This window comes from Homarus americanus, unplaced genomic scaffold, assembly GCF_018991925.1.
Source record: "Homarus americanus isolate GMGI-L3 unplaced genomic scaffold, GMGI_Hamer_2.0 scaffold45698, whole genome shotgun sequence".
NCBI lineage: Eukaryota > Metazoa > Arthropoda > Malacostraca > Decapoda > Nephropidae > Homarus > Homarus americanus.
This window is the reverse complement of record NW_024735554.1, coordinates 8,644,551-8,660,442: the sequence shown is the minus strand read 5'-3', so window position 1 is coordinate 8,660,442 and position 15,892 is coordinate 8,644,551. Positions and strand designations below refer to the sequence as shown.

At 45.3% G+C, this 15,892-nt stretch overlaps 2 protein-coding genes across 2 annotated transcripts in view; one reads left to right on the top strand and one right to left on the bottom strand.

Moving 5' to 3' along the window:
• LOC121871481 (vesicle transport protein SEC20-like) overlaps nt 1–10,928 on the bottom strand; it is a 94,288-nt gene extending 83,360 nt beyond the window's left edge. The window contains exon 1 of the mRNA XM_042373835.1: nt 10,833–10,928. The gene's annotated coding sequence lies outside the window, so the exon portion shown is untranslated. The remainder of the gene's footprint in view (nt 1–10,832) is intronic.
• The window catches only part of LOC121871480 (ras-associated and pleckstrin homology domains-containing protein 1-like), a 71,736-nt gene that overhangs the window by 29,256 nt on the left and 26,588 nt on the right, over nt 1–15,892 (top strand). The window lies entirely within an intron of this gene.

Genomic DNA, 15,892 nt, shown 5'->3' with positions numbered 1-15,892 from the left:
TATTTCCTTCAGTTCGCTCGTGTGAGAGAGAGAGAGAGAGAGAGAGAGAGAGAGAGAGAGAGAGAGAGAGAGAGAGAGCTAACTAATACATCTAAAGACGTCAGCACAACTCTTCCAAATACGTTTTTATTGACTAACTAACCAACCCGCTGATAGACTTTTTCTTCTTCGCCTCCAGTCCGTTTTAACATGTTAGGTTAGGTTAGGTTTAGGTTAGGTTATGCTAGCGTCAGCTTACGTGAGTTTAGATTAATTTAGTTTACGTTAGGGTGGTTAATCTTCAGGTGATCCCTCTTGTTTACTGGCGAGACGAGTAAGCGAGGCGAGTGGGCGAGGCGAGTGGGCGAGCTGGTAATCACATGATGGTATCTGGCGAGTGTACAATTTGTTTCCCCTCACTGAGTTGTTTACTTATTCGTCCCCTCCTCTCCTCACATTCCTCGTCTCTTCCTCTTCTCCCCTCACATCCACACTCTTCTTCCCTTCGTCTCCTCCCTTCACGTCCATACTCCTCATTTCCTCCCCTCACATCCATACTCCTCCTCTCCTCCCTCTTTCCCTCCCTTCACAGCCTTCCCCTCACTGCTTATACTCTTCCTTCATGTTACCTCCCTCCTTCCATCACTCACTCTCTTCTTTCTCCCCTCACACCTTTCTTCTCTCTCTTTCCTTATTTCCTTATTCGCCTTCTTTCTCTCCTCCTTTTTCCTTCCCCCTTTCCCCCATCATACCCTTCTCCCCTTCCCCTTCCTCCTCCGCTTTCCCCTCATATCCTCTTCTTCCCTCTTTTTCCTTTCTTCACCCCTCCCTTCTCCCCTCACACCCTTCCTCTTCCTCCCCCCCCCTCCCTTGGTGGGTGGGAGGGGTCAGGAGCCATCACCACCAGTACTCTTGTAGACACAGCGTTTATCAGAGTAATGAGGTAGTAAACGAGGTGTCTGGACCAATAGGAGCGCCCGGGGGACCCCACCCTCACCCCTGATTGGTTATTGGCCCAGCCGAGGGACCCTAACCTTATCCCTGATTGGCTATTGGTCCAGCTGAGTGGCGGGTGGGTCCTTTAATGGATTGTTGGGTCATTAACTGATGATACTGTGGTCGTGTGTGTGTGTGTGTGTGTGTGTGTGTCCTACTACGTATAAGATTAGAGAGATGAGAGAGAGAGAGAGAGAGAGAGAGAGAGAGAGAGAGAGAGAGAGAGAGAGAGAGAGAGAGAGAGAGAGAGAGAGAGAGAGCATCAGTATTACCAAAACAGACAGACAGACAGACAAGAAACCTATAATAACTATATTACCCGCATTACTCAGCTCTATACTTGCGTTTCATGATTGGCGGAGTGAAAAATTATTCGGTGACCCCGACCCGCTCACACCAAGGGGTCTTTTGTGCACCCCCCACCCACTGGTCGAGGCGGGGTGATGCTGTCTACATATACTATATATTTCATATTTACACGTTTATTAGTTACATACACACATAGATACACATGTTTGATACTTACACACACACACACACACACGTATGCACATTTGTTAAATATTGACACACAAAGGGGAACACATGTTAGAAACTTACACACACACATGTCCACACACATGTTCGATACTTACATACACAGGTAAACACACATGCCAGATACACAAACAGGTACACACACACACACACACACACACACACACACACACACACACACACACACACACCGTCGTCGTAATTAATTTAACCAGTTAAATTACCACTGATTTTCCACCTGAAATAAATACGTTCTCTTTAACTCCATTAAGGGGAAAATTAACAGAAGTCATGAAGGTTAGGTTAGGTTTCTGTTAAGGTATTTAATCCTCAATGAAATAAGCTGTGGTTCGTAATCTTCAGGTGATCCAAATTAACTTGGCGATTAGCTAAGAATCAAAGTCTGTTATTATTTATAATTTGAAGGAAAGAATACAATCTTAATATCTAGACGTGATATATAAGAAGCCAAATTATCTAAAATTTTGTTGTTAATCGTAATTTCAAAGTCGTATATTTTCTCCTTGTTTAATATCAATCATAATTTGTGAGAAAAAATAATAACTTCATAATGACAACAAAGGCGACTCGTGCGTGTGATGAAGCCCTCTGCTCGTCCTGTCTTCTGCATTATACACACCTACCATCTAAATCTCTCCTAATAATATATAATCGTAAATAATTCAACTTGTATTCATAGCGGGAAACATAAGTTGGTATAATAGTTCCTGGTGTCGCCGTACAACAATGGCGCTGGAGACATGTGTGCGGTGGAGGTGCCCGGTGCTGCCAGACGTATAATATTTAACATGATAGGTCGCCTCTATAATGCAACGGAGTAATGAGTCAATAATTCCCTTCCAGAAGTTTAGAGAAATAATTAATCTAGAAACTGCGGATGTGGCGGCTATAGATGGTAAGGAATAGGATAGGAGTTGGCAAGAGGTGGTGAGGCGGCAGTGAGGGAGGGAGGGATGGATGGTGGTGAGGGAGTGGAGGTGGTGAGGGATGGTGAGGAAGGGAGTGGTGGTGGTGAGGGATGGTGGTGAGGGAGTGGAGGTGGTGAGGGATGGTGAGGAAGGGAGTGGAGGTGGTGAGGGATGGTGAGGAAGGGAGTGGTGGTGGTGAGGGATGGTGAGAAAGGGAGTGGTGGTGGTGAGGTGGTGAGGGAGGGAAGGTGGTAGAACACAGTCGCCGCCTCCATGGCACCAACAAATATACGACACAAGTTTTATCATCCTGAATCATGAAACACACAATGGCGTCCTTCCTCCTAGAAAAAAAAATGACAGTGAAACCTCCATATAACGAACGTCTCTCTTAATATGATCCGTTAGAGAGGGTTTCATATCTAACGGACTCTCCATATAACGGACTTCTCTTTTCGTAAAATCCGTTTGGTTAGGTTAGCTTAGCGTTAGGCTAGGTTAGGTTAGGTTAAATTAGCGTTAGGTTAGATTAGCTTAAGCGTGGTTAATCTTCAAGTGCTATAAGCTGGGAGGAGCGAATCTTAAGGTGAGCTGAATAAAGTACGTATCTGTCTGTCTGTCTGTCTGTACGTGTGCAGGGTGTATGGACGTGGCCCCAACACCCTCCTCCCCCGGGCTCAATACCTTTCAATAAACCTCGCAGACCTTCAATAAATCTCCCAAACCTCTAATAAACCTCCCAGACCTCCATTAAACTCGTATATAACCTCACAGGCCTCCAATAAACCTCCCAGACCCCCAATAAACCTCCCAGACCCCCAATAAACCTCCCAGACCTCCAATAAACCTCCCAAACCTCCAATAAACCTCCCAAGCCTCCAATAAACCTCCCAGACCTCTAATAAACCTCCCAGACCCCCAATAAACCTCCCAGACCTCCAATAAACCTCCAATCAACCTCCCAAGCCTCCAATAAACCTCCCAGACCTCTAATAAACCTCCCAGACCTCCAATAAACCTCCTAAGCCTCCAATAAACCTCCCAGACCTCTAATAAACCTCCCAGGCCCCCAATAAACCTCCCAGACCTCCAATAAATCTCCCAAACTTCTAATAAACCTTCCAGAGCTCCATTAAACCTCCAAGACCTCCAATAAAACTTCGCATATAAGCTTACAGATGTCTTCGGCGCGGACTGTTTTTACCTCCCGCGTTGCTGTGGCTCCTCTAAGTTGACCACATCCTGCCTGTGTTAGTGACACGGGGAGCCAATTAGATGTGGCTCCTCCAACACACTCTAAGTTGACCACATCCTGCCTATGTTAGTGACAAGGGGAGCCAATTAGATGTGGCTCCTCCAACACACTCTAAGTTGACCACATCCTGCCTGTGTTAGTGACACGGGGAGCCAATTAGATGTGGCTCCTCCAACACACTCTAAGTTGACCACATCCTGTCTGTGTTAGTGACACGGGGAGCCAATTAGATGTGGCTCCTCCAACACACTCGAAGTTGACCACATCCTGTCTGTGTTAGTGACACGGGGAGCCAATTAGATGTGGCTCCTCCAACACACTCGAAGTTGACCACATCCTGCCTGCTGGTACAGTTCTTGGGATCCCCTGACCATAAAGGCAACCTCAATTTAGTTCACCTGATGATTAAACACCCTAACGCCACCCTACTCTAACCTAATCTAACCTAACCAAACCAAACCAAACCAAACCAAACCAAACCAAACCAAACCAAACCAAACCAAACCAAACCAAACCAAACCTAACCTAACCTAACGCCAGGTGATTTGACACATAAATAGTATACATCTTTATTCAATGGTATTCAACATTCACTAAGACATCGACCCAAGAGAACACAGTTAAGTGTTTGTGTGTGTGTGTGTGACCAGTATGACAAGTTTTTTTTTTTTTTTTTTACGGGGACCAGCCCACCTGCACAGGTCACCGACCCACACCAGGCCCAGGGCGAAAATGTAATAATTATTCATGTAAATAAAATTTATAATAAAAAATGATGATAATAATAATAATAATAGTAATAATAATAATAATAATAAAAATAAAGAACTATAAAGGAAAAAAAAATAGTGAAAAACAATATATGTATGTTGTGTTGTCTAGTAAGAGAAACATTGAGACCCTGCAATTGTGTGTAAATGAGGCAGAAAGACAGATCAGCAACCTGGGACTTGGTCACAATTTTCGTGATGCCATATGGCAGCAGGGTCTACCATTAGACAATACAATATGCTTCCAATATCTTCCCAGGCGGTAGTACCTCCCTGTTTGATAGCTGCCTACTACCTACTACCTATAGCATGTGGAAAGGAATGAGGGAGGGAGGGAGGAGGAGGGGGGGTAGGGAGTGAGAAGAGAGTGAGTAAGGGAGGGGAAGGAGGGAGGTCAAGACAGGATGGAAAAGAGTCTGAGAAGGGAGTGAGTGAGTGAGTGAGTGAGTAAAGTTGGATCATACCTACATAATATGGAGTGAGTGAATGAGTAAGGAAGGGAAGGAGTGCTAGAGAGGAAGGAGAGAAGGAGTAAGTGCTGGAGAGGAAGGAGGGAAGGACTGGTGAAGAAGGAGAGAGGTAGGAGGAAGGGAGAGAGGGAAGGAAGGAGGGAGGGAGATAGGGAAGGTAGGAGTGGTGGAGAAGGAAGGAGGGAGTGTTGGAGAGAAAGGACGGCCGAAGGGAGTGAGTGAGGGAGAGAGGAGAGAGAGAGAGGGTCAACCCTACGTAATACCTACATCACCTGCTCCACCACCTACACCTGACTGCAGTGAACTCGCGACAGGTAAATCAAACCCGGAAAATTACAGACCAACACGAAACTCATGTCATGTTTGTGGCCTTTTACTGGGTAGAGTCTTATGCTCGCCTGATGATTTATGTTCACCTGGCGATAATTTGGACCAGTGAGATTTTGTTTCGTGGGATTTTGTTTTGTGTAATTTATTTTTGTGGGTATTTTGTTTCGTGGGATTTTGTTTCGTGGGATTTTGTTTCGTGGGATTTTGTTTTGTGTGATTTTGATTCGTGGGCTTTTGTTTCGTGGGTATTTTGATTCGTGGAACTTTTTGTTTCGTGGGATTTTGTTTCGTGGGAGATTGTTTTGTGTGATTTTGATTCGTGGGATTTTGTTTCGTGGGTATTTTGATTCGTGGGATTTTGTTTTGTGGGATTTTGCTTCGTGGGATTTTATCTACTGTGATTGTCAGATGGGATTTTTTTTTTTCAACGGTGTCTTGTGGTTGCAGCTGTCGTCAACACATAACTTGGAAATACATGTGAGAATGGCACCAACTGACCACACACACACACACACACACACACACACACACACACGGAGCGGCTCACTGACCATTATATTACTTCCGGCCAGGTAAGGAAAACCCGGCACGTGACCCACAAGGTAATTTAACGCTTCAGGTGATCTAATTAATGGTTAGACGACTGTTTGGGTAGTCATCTAAGATATGCATGTGGTGAACGAAGGTCAGAAACTGTGGGTGGGTGTATGTGTGTGTGTGTGTGTGTGCGTCAGTAAACAATGGTGTGGGTGCGTTGCTTCATTTGGTATTCAGCGATGGTGTGGGTGCCTGCCTCATACCACACTCATGTGCACCACACAACTGGTCGCTCCACACCTGGTCTCACACACCAAGGGGGGGGGTGAGAGAGAGAGAGAGAGAGAGAGAGAGAGAGAGAGAGAGAGAGAGAGAGAGAGAGAGATGGAAATTGCAAAGCGGGAGAGGATGAGAAAAGGAAGTATCTGTTTGTGTGTCATTACACTTACAAAAATTTATCACTATATTTCAATGTTTAAAAGTCTATAAAAATTGTATTAGGTATATTTCATTATTAAAATAAATTATATATATATATATATATATATATATATATATATATATATATATATATATATATATATATATATATATATATATATATATATATATATATTTATTTATTTGAAATTACAAGTATTTTACAAAATATCTATCAAATATATATCCCCCAAAATTAAGAAGAAAAAACATTTAAAATATTTCGAACACTAAGAGTACGAAAGCTCCTCCAATATATTTCAAAATGTAAACAAAAAATATATACTTCAAGAACTAAAAAACTTCAATTTACCCCAAAATGTAAAAATAATATTAATATTTTTCAAACACTGAAAATTAAATAAATCAATATATTTCAAAATAAAAATAAAAATAGATTAATATATTTCAAACTCTAGCAGAAATATATTAAATAAAATTACACCAATAAACTTCAAGATGTAACACTAAAATATGTGATCAAATATACAGTACAGAATATACTTCAAGGTGAGTAATTCTGATTGTATTTTTTTACTCTGCCCCCCCCCCCCTTCCTTCCCGTCATCGTCCTCCTCCTCCTCCTTTCTTCTCACAAATCCCTCCTACTCCTCCTCTCTATTCCCTTCTCCTCTACTACTCCTCCCTTTCCTCCGTATTTATCTCTTCTTTCTTCTCCTGCTCCACCTTCTTTCCTTACACATCCATCCCTCCTCTTCCTCCTCGCCTCTCCCTCCTATTCCCCATTATCATCCTCTACCTCCTCGTCTTTCTACCTCTCCATTCCTCCCCTCTCCCACCTCCCTTCCCCCACCTACCCTTCCCTTCCCCCTTTCCCTCCTACCCTTCTCTTCCCCCTTTCCCTCCTACCCCCTCTCCCCCTCTCTGTATTTTTATATATCCATCCATTGTGGAAAATTGAATTGGAATTTAATTTTTGAACGGTCCTTTGTATACGAGTCACCAATAATCCCTATATATGAAATTCAATTAACCCCATTGAGTACTATATCTAAATCCCTCGAGTACTATGACTTAATCCCTTGAGTACTATGTTGAGCCCTTAAGTATTAATCTGATCCCCCTGAGAATTGTAATATAATCATTTTGAGTACAATATTTTTTTTACGCTTTATGGTACGATGGCTGGGTTTACTTTTAGGGACAAGTTATCGTACACAGTCCATACCAGTCCAACTATATTGACGTCAGTCCAGTTCAATCCAACTATATACATCCCAGTCCAGTTCAGTCTAGTCCAGTCCAGTTCAGTCCACTCCATTCCATTCCAGTGATTTTAGTCCAGTCCAATCAGATGTGGTAATATTATTATTATTATTATTATTATTATTATTATTATTGTGACGTCAGCAGGCTAGAATCAACAGTTTACACTAGGGGAGGAGGTTAAGAGGATGAGGTAAGGAGGTACGTGAAGGCGAAGACTCATCTAGCTTTTCCCTTTGTTACAGGTAAGAGGTCCTGGCGGAAGGTTGAGCCCGTGAGCACCTGACGAGAGCTCTCCAGGTGCGCCGGTCCAGGTATAAGTGCACTTGTGACCGTCTAAGTGAGGGATAAGTGTGACACTTTAGATGGAACGGCTTAACACTACACCAACTTTCTCCTTCCTCTCCCTCTCCCACTCACTCCCTCTCCAGTCCCTACTTATATGCCTTCACCCTTCTTCATGTTTTGTCGAGTGGGATGAGTGGGTGTGGTACGGCGGTCCCCCCTCTCTGGCATCTCTCTTTTTAATTATACTCACACCTTATATACGTCTTCCCTTGTTCTTGTTTTGGTGAGTGGGATTGAGTGGTGATGTTACCTTCAGGCACCTTAACGCCCACTATTTTCCCCTCTCATTCTTACCTTACATCCTGCCTTCTTCAAGTCTTGATGAGTGGGAGTGAGTGGTGACTACTCCTCCTCCTCCCCCCGTCTTCCACTTCTTCCCACTCATGCCCACTCCTCTCCCCATTCCACTAAAACTCTCAGTGTTATGAGTGGTTCCCTCTCGGTATTCTCATCCACACTGTGAGTACTTCCTCCTCCTGCCTCACTCAATTACACTGCACACAGCTACGGTTCAAAGTACAGTAATCACATTAGGTTAGGTTAGGTTAATGTTAGGTTAGGTTAGCTTAGGTTAGGTTAGGTTAGGTTAGGAGTCCATTAATCTTAATTACAAATCTTGGGAACCTAATATAACCTAACCTTAAGCAAATCTTACACTGACTTTACCTAACTTAACCAAACCTAACGCCAAGCTAACCTAACCTAACCTAACCCAACCTAACCTAACGCCAGATCATTTTAAAACCCACTCATAAAACACGCACTTAAGAACAGCGAATTACACAAAACAAAAGATATATATCTCTCAACAGGAGGATATTTAAAAGAACAGACTAAAATATATTCCCTCGTCAACCTCGATAAAGAAGATATTACGATAAAACCTTTGGGGGATTACAATATTACCTTTTCAGTTGGCACTATTTGGGTCTATTTCTTACACCTCTGTTATAAGTTAGATGAGATACTTGGGGGGGGTGGAGGAAGGGGAGTGGTAGGGAGGGGAGAGGAAGTTCATACTGGGATATATCTACCCGCACTGTTTTCTACGCGCATGGCCTTCTATCCGCACTGTCTTTCTACCCGTAATGTCTTCTACCTGCGCCGCCTTCTATCCGTGTGGCCTTCTACCCACAATGCCTTCTACCTGCACTGTCTTCTCACCCCCATGGCTTTCATCCACACCATCTCTCCTCACCACCATCCTCACCACCATCTCCTCACCACCATCTCCCAACCACACTCCCCACCACCATCTCCTCTCACCACCATCTCCTCTCACCACCATCTCCTCATCCCACCACCATCTCCTCACCACCATCTCCTCACCACCATCTCCCTCACCACCATCTCCTCACCACCATCCTCACCACCATCTCCTCTCACTCACCCATCTCCCTCTCCCTCACCACCATCTCCCTCACCACCATCTCCTCTCACCACCATCTCCCTCACACCCATCTCCCTCACCACCATCTCCTCACCACCATCTCCCTCACCGCTGCCTGTCCCTCATCTTCCGCCCGTCCAATCTGCATTCTTTTAAAAACTTAGTCCATATGGAAGGAAGACTCACTTTATCACCTGGGTGTGTTCGGCCCTGAGTCACAGTCCTCCTCCAGGTGGCGTCTGTGTATGTGTTTGTGTGGGGGGGAGGTCGGGTGTGTGTGTGGGGGGTCAAGTGTGTGTGGAGGGGGATCGGGTGTGTGGGGGAGCACCAGGACGCCATCACCACCACCTCATCACCTCCTCCTCCACCAAACCAGCAATAGATAACAGTGATACAGCTGAAGAAGTCACATCACTCACAGCTGATAACACACCCTGACGCAACCCCTACCCCTACCCACACCCTGAAACAATTCCTACCCTTACCAACACCCTGACACAATCCCTATCCCTACCTACACCCTGACATAACCCCACCCTTACCCACACCCTGACATAACCCCACCCTTACCCACACCTTGACAAAACACCCACGATGAACCCACACCCCTCAAAGAAAACACATCAGCGTGGGTTCACAAGAGGCGCAGCAGACAATCTTACCTTCATATGTAAATTTCGTGTTTCTGTGCCAACACTGAGGCTGGCAGGCGGGGTGAGGAAGACTCGCTAGCACAAGACGAGGGAGAGGAGAGGAGGTCTGCTGATTGGCTAACGTTGTATTACTTGTCTTTTAGAGATATCGTGTTTGACTGCAGCAACACACACACACACTAGGTAGAATCTCCGAACCATCACGGCTTACTGCAATAAGATCCGAACGATACCCGAACGGATTCGAACCATACATGAACGGATACGAACCATACCTGACCGGATCCGAACGATATCCGACCGTACCCAAACAATACCCGAGGTAACGGTGCGGCGGTAATGACTAGAGAAGCGATGCAACTTAGTGGTCGAGAGAGAGAGAGAGAGAGAGAGAGAGAGAGAGAGAGAGAGAGAGAGCTATCACCATTTTAATCCTCCCTGGAAACCTCCCCACGATCACTTTACACCAAAATACACATCTGGGAGAGAGTTACAAGTTACACCAACACTCCAACACACAAGATCATATAATACACTGATCGTTCCCGCCTGAGTCACTATTACACCGTGTTGCAAGTTTGCCTCAGACCATCAGACTGAAGTGGCGATTCACAGTCTGAGGGACATAAAGTCTTTGTCAGTCTTACAATACCTTAACACAACACTCTCAGCCTTTAAGCCGTCACCTGAGACAGATTTATATATACACACAATGGTGCGAACATCACTCTTGTGTTTTTTAAAGAGGAGGGATTTGTATATAAGGTCTCGAAGCTTCATGTAAACTCGAAACTATTGGAGTCGAAATATTCACATCCATGTAGATATATATTGGAAAATTCGATGAATTGGTTTTGTACTAGATAACAGCGGCGTCAAATAATCCAACCCACTTTAAACCACAACTCGAAACTTCACTCTCTATACATACGGTTTTATGGAGTTGGTATTGAGTCGGATTCGAAGCTTCGACACCAACTGAGATTGATTCACACGGCAGTACTAGAGGGACTCCACGGATACATAACTGAAAAACACACAACGAAGATACATAAAAGATACATAACCAACACAAAAGACGCAAAACAGATACATAAATAAGACACAAACAAGATACGTAAGACACATAAACAAGACACGTAGGACACATAAACAAGACACACAGGACACATAAACAAAACATATAGGACACAAACAAGACACGTAAGATACATAAACAAGAAACATAGGACATACAAACAAGACACATAGGACACATAAACAAGACACATAGCCCAGTGGGGAAATACAGCACGGCGTTCAATCTTCACTCCGGTTCAACAATTACCGTGTATTGCAATCTAGTCCAAATATTTATATAAAATACTTGGCGAGATGAAAATGTAAACAATGGCGATGTTTGATTGTTTGTTTTTGTTTTGGTTGGTTGATTGGATGTATTGCTTTGTGGGGAGGAGCTGGGAGATGTGTACGGGTGTGTGCATGGGGTTGAGGAGGGGGTGTGTTGATGGGGAGATATGTAGGGATGTGTGGGTGTGAGGAGGGCAAGGAGGAGGTGTGTGAGGGAGACAGGGAGGGGTGTCAGGGAGACAGGGAGGGTGTGACGGAGGCAGGGGAGGTGTGTGGAAACAGGGAGGTGTGGGGAGGCAGGGAGGTGTGGGGGAGACAGGGGGTATGGGGGAACAGGGAGGTGTGGGGGGAGGCAGGGAGGGTGTGGGGGAGACAAGGGAGGTGTGGGGAGACAGGGGGTGTGGGGGAGACAGGGGGAGGTGTGGGGAGGCAGGGGGGTGTGGGGGAGACAGGGGAGGTGTGGAGACAGGGGTGTGTAAGGGAGGCGGAGTTATTGAAGGGCAGACAGAGGTGTGAGGAGACAGGAGGTGTTAGGGAGACAGGGGGTGTGAGGGAGACCAGGGGTGTGAGGGAGGAAAGAGAGAGGTGTGAGGGAGACAGGGAGGTGTGAGGGAGGAAGAGAGGTGTTTCAATTCTTCAGTTAACATGGGCAGTTGTGTGGCTATACGCGTGGATACTCATGTGGATACTCGGTTGGATGTCTCTGTGGATGCCCGTGTAGATATGGTGCCTCCAGATATAACCTGAACGGATGTCTGAGTGGATTTCGTTCGGGGAAGTTCGATTCGCGTGGAGGTGATCCCTGTGGGTAACTGTGGATGTGGGTCTTTGTGGGTGTAGTTCGTGTGGATATCCGAGTGGTTACCCCTCTGAACATATGATCTGAATAGATGTGTTTCTTGATATATGAGAGAGAGAGAGAGAGAGAGAGAGAGAGGAAGGGAAGTAAGGAGTGAGTGAGTGAAGGAGGGGAGGAGGGAGGGAGAGAGGGAGGGAGGAATGGGGCCAAGAGGTGATAAAAATTATGGAAGGAATTAAACGTTACGTCCATGTTTAACTACGAGGTTTAGGGAGCAATTTGGATGGTTATTGGGTGGCCATCATGGTGTTGTGTCGTGGCCATCATGGTGCTGTGTGGTGGCCATCCTTGAATGTATATGGTAATAATGGCCATCATGGTGCTGTGTGGTAGAAGCCATCATGGTGTTGTGTCAGTAGCCATCATGGTGCTGTGTGGTGGCCATCATGGTGTTGTGTAGCAGCGTGTAGCCATCATGGTGTTGTGTAGTGTGTGGCCATCATGGTACTGTGTGGGGTGGCCCCTCATGAGGTGTTATTAATGGTGGAGGTGGTGGTGGTGGCCATCGTGGTGTTGTGTTGTATGTGGCCATCATGGTGTTGTGTCTTAGCCATCATGGTGTTGTGTCGTGGCCATCATGGTGTTGTGTAGTGTGTGGCCATCATGGTGTTGTGTGGTGTGTGGCCATCATGGTGTTGTGTGGTGGTGGCCCATCATGGTGTTGTGTAGCGGTAGCCATCATGGTGTTGTGTTGTAAGTGGCCATCATGGTGTTGTGTGTAGCCATCATGGTGTTGTATGTGGCCATCATGGCATTGTGTGTGGCCATCATGGTGTTGTATGTGGCCATCATGGTGTTGTGTGGTGGTGGTGTTGCATCATAGTGTAGGGGAGACAGTGCTGTGTGGTAGCGTAAGGCGGGTCGTTGTGGTGTTGGAGGATGGGTCGTTTTGATACCCGTGGTCGTCGACAGAAGGTATTTGTTCTCGGTGGTGGAAGTCGTCGATGGGGGTCTTTTGTGACGTGGAGTGAACTTGCCTCTGGTCGTCTAGGGAAGGGTCTTTGTGTTGGTGGTGGTGATGGTGGTGATCCTTTGTCTTGTGGAGTCGGAAAGTGGAGTGATGATCGTCTAGTGAGGGAGGAAGGAGGAAGGGGGCAGTAGGGGTAGTCGTCGACGGAGGGGGTAGTGGGATGGGTTATTCTTACTAGTAATGGTCGTCAACGAAGGGGAAAGGGGTCTTTTGTGTCGTGTTGTGTCGTATCGAGTCGTAGTGTTCGCCTAGTGAGGAAGGGGGGAGTGGAGATGTAGAAGGGTGGGAGTGGAGATGTAGAAGGGTAGGAGTAATCTAGGGGGTGGGGAGTATATGTTCGGTTCCCCTCTACACACTTGTTATGGCAGTGTCAGCCCCGTCCAGTAGTCCCCCGCCACCCTTCTGCCTAGCTCTGGTTATCGCTCTTGGCACTTTTAAAACTGTGTCTCTAGGGAGCACCCAACATTCTTATTCAACTCCTTTGTTTATGGCTCTGTTACTCCAACCCGGTGCCAAACTTTACTCGCGACTCACTGACAATGGTTTTACCCCCCCAAAGGAGTTGTTGGATTACCCAGAAGCCATTCCGCCAAGATTAAACACTCTAATGCGAACCTAACCTAACCTAACCCCCCAGCTTATTCCATCTAATGATTTACTCCGCTAATGCTAACCTCACCTAACCTAACCTAACCTCCCCACAGGTAGCCTTCGGGTGTTTGATTACCAGGTGAAATAAGCTGGAAGGCTAATAATCTTGAGGTGATTATCCAACTCTCAAGTCAACGCATGAATTAAGCTCCCATGATATATTTTCTGCATTGACTGTAAAGAAAAAAAAGTCACTATCTACCTTCAGTTCCTTTTCCACACCTCAGTTTTGTCACCCTAACAAATTTACACTTTCATAAACATTCTAATACGTAAATCATTCCTTATTTACAAACACATTAATCATTATGCATTCACAAACATTCAAACATTCTATCGTTAATCATTCATATTTACAAGCATTCTGACACATTAACCTCCCCCTCCCCCCAGGTAGCGTTAATTAAGGCTGGTAATCATTAGGTTAAATAAGGTAAGGAGCTAACCTTGAGGTGATTATCCCCCCTTCTCCTCCCCCCCCAAATAGTCTATCTTAATGGGAATCTATTATAAATGACTTTCGGTTCTACTTTTTTATGAAACAGAAGTTATTCCTAAACTTTTTTGTACGGACTGTATAAAAACCTCTGGCCTAACAACTTTTTTTATTAGAGAATCATACTGACTGAAAATTATAATGAAAATCGTCCATAAATTAATAATCAACAAGTCAGTTCTTCCTAAAAAAAAAAAAAAACTCTTATCATCGACATTTCTCTTGATCTTACTTCACACATGACGAGGGAAAAAGATAAATAATATCAATAAATATAAAAAGCAAAACAAATCTAACAAAAGACGCAATAAAAACTTACTGAAAAATTACCCACAGCCCTTTCCTCCCCCTACCTCCCTCCCCTCCCTCTTTCCGTAAAATAATGACTAAATTTCCTATAATATCTCTTCTTTAACTTCCCCTTCTAATCATCCGGAGTCCACATCGTATTTTTCTCAGCAAGCTCCAAGAAGTTGGCAAGTTGTGGGGGTTGGTTGAAGTCTGGACAGACTCATTGTTTGTTGTGAGGGAAGAAAGGAAGTAAAGAAAAAAAGAGGCAGAAGAAGAAAGAAGTTTTTCCAGTTGTGGATGTTTCGGGTTGTAGTCTGGAGGGAGGAGAATTAGTGCGAAGAGAGAGGGGGGGGGGCGACGCTTCCCTAGTCTTCTTTGTCTCTCTATTTTCCCTTCTCGAGTAACGTTTGTCTTCTACACTTGTTTTTATTTTTTTCTTAATATCTTTCCTCGCGTTCAGTCACTCACGAGTAAACCTTTTTGTTTTAATGAGGAAGGAATAAGTAGCTGAGAGGCCGGCGGTGGATATTTTCTCTACTCTGGTCACTGTGGCATCAACACCCGTCTGTAAGTAGCGATTTCCTCAGGGTACTAATATGAGTGATATCCCAGACCTGTTTTAATGTTTTTCGACTTTTTTTTTTATCCGCACACCTGATTAATAAACCACCGAAGACAATCCTCAGATTCACTCTTGATGTTTTCTCTTAAGCTGGGAGGGGGGGAGGAAACACAACAGCTATGGTAGAGAGAGAGAGAGAGTTACAGCTTAAGAGAAGTTTTTTTTTTTTATCAATTCATATTAGGGTGGCGGTATGTGGCATCCGTGTGGGCGGCGGTGGCAGTTAGCTTGTTGCTATTGATCTGCGGGGCCGAGGAGCGCGATCACCCCCTCCCCCCCTACTACTCCTCCTCCTCCCTCCGCTACACCTCCTGCTGCCTGGCCACTACCTCCTCCTCCTCCTCCTCCTCCTCGTTTTCCTCCCCACCACTCACAACCCTCCCTCCCACCCCACCCTACCACCCTACCCAAACCCAACCCCACAACCTCTCACACCAACACCACTCTCGCTACACCAGTCCTTCACCTCTTCCTCACCACCACTACTACTACTACTACTACTACAACTGCTATATCCAACCCCCCACTACATCAACCCCTCCTCCTCCTCCCTACCACTACTACTATATCCAACCCCCTCCTCCCCACCACTACACCAGTCCACCCCAACCAGTTGAGTCTCAGTATATAGGCGTTATCATCCCCATGTTTCAGTCCTCACAGGTGGGGTGTGTGTCTGTGTGTTGAGGCGGATTACTTTTTCCTCCGTCACACAACCTCCTACCTCCCTCTCAACCTCCTTATATCCACAC